The following is a 1,906-nucleotide window of genomic DNA, read 5'->3' as shown; positions in this document are numbered from 1 at the left end:
AAATGCAACCGTTCTATTCCACTGCAGGACAAAGGCCTCAGATATGCCCTTATTCATATCTGGGGTTTGGCCAGTTTTCATTACCACGCTGGCTAACTGCGATTTGGTATAAGTGGGAGACTTTAGTACAATCGCTTACAGCAAACCAACGTAGTATTGGTGGCCCTGACTAGTACAGCTTTGCTGATCATGGCTATACGCAAAACCTTTCACCACGCTGAGCTATCCCCACTCAAAAAGCCCATACAAGGCTTCTATAAATGATAATTTTATTCTTTTAAACAACACATATCTTTCAGTGCTCAAATAAGCCCAGCTTCAAATAACGTAAACATTTGTTTTTATATGGAGAACCTTATATACATTTACAAACACCTTCCCTGTGTTTTGATCTTTAATTAATTCATGAAGGTTTCTTCAGAGTTTCAATGAAGAACTGATATACATTTACAAACACCTTCTCTGTGTTTTGATCTTTAATTATTTCATGAAGGTTTCTTCAGAATTTCAATGAAGAACTGTTATACATTTACAAACACCTTCCATGTGTTTTGATCTTTAAATAATTCACGAAGGTTTCTTCAGATTTTCAATGAAGAACTGTTATACATTTACAAACACCTTCTCTGTGTTTTGATCTTTAATTATTTCATGAAGGTTTCTTCAGAATTTCAATGAAGAACTGTTATACATTTACAAACACCTTCCATGTGTTTTGATCTTTAAATAATTCACGAAGGTTTCTTCAGAGTTTCAATGAAGAACTGTTATACATTTACAAACACCTTCTCTGTGTTTTGATCTTTAATTAATTCATGAAGGTTTCTTCAGAATTTCAGAATTTCAATGAAGAACTGATATACATTTACAAACATCTTCCCTGTGTTTTGATCTTTAAATAATTCACGAAGGTTTCTTCAGAATTTCAGGAGAAAAGGTTCGTTTAAGCATAAGATATCATTCTATACATTTCATGAAAACTTTTAATTTTTGCTTGAGACACGAAAGTTAATCCTATGTGAGACTAATGTCTTCATGTCTTGAGAATAAATATTTATAACAAAAGAGAGTCGTATCAAAGAGAATATTACATAAGTTTCTATGGCTATGAAAATAGTTTTACTCTATAAATTATTTACAGTTTAAAAATGGAAATTCTATCTTAAAAAATAAATCTTACGAACAAAAGACTGACACATCAAAAAGATTATTGCAGAAGTTTCTATGGCTTTATACTGTTAAAGGTTTTATGTGAAAAAACGGTAAAATTCCTGGAATAAATGTTGCCAGGCATTTACTGTTTTGAAAAAGGATATTGTAACGTAAAGGAGTGATATTACGATCACCAACCCTTAAAAGACAATAACAAAGGGTAGAATTACAGTCGCCTGTATTTAACTGAAATATGGCTGAGAACAATATATTTTTATGGAGAATTACATATTAAAATTACGGTATTTTTAACAGTGTAGAAGGAGTTTTACTCCGTAAACTAGAAAAAGAGACATCAAAAAGAATATTGTAGAATTTTCTAGGACTTTATACTGTAAAAAATTTGCAGTAAAAAACGGTCAAAATCCTGGAATAAATGTTTTAAAAATGGATATAGTGACGTAATGGAGTGATATTACGGCCACCAACTCGTGAAAGACAATAGCAAAGTAGGGTAAAATTACAGTCGCCTGTATTTTACTGAAATACGGCTGAGAACAGTAGATTTCTACAAAGAATTACAAATGAGAATTACAGTTCTTTAACCGTGTAGAAGGAGCTTTATTCTGTAAGCTATTTACAAAATAGATCACGGAAATTCATCTAAACACGTAGGTCGCAAAGGGTTATTGAAAACTATCTTCAAGGCAGAGATAGTACTCAAAAAAAAAAAAAAAAAAAAAAAAATGAATAG

The sequence above is a fragment of the Palaemon carinicauda genome, chromosome 3 (genome assembly GCF_036898095.1).
Source record: "Palaemon carinicauda isolate YSFRI2023 chromosome 3, ASM3689809v2, whole genome shotgun sequence".
NCBI classification, from domain to species: Eukaryota; Metazoa; Arthropoda; class Malacostraca; order Decapoda; family Palaemonidae; genus Palaemon; species Palaemon carinicauda.
The sequence above is the reverse complement of the archived record's forward strand: the minus strand, read 5'-3'. Positions refer to the sequence as shown.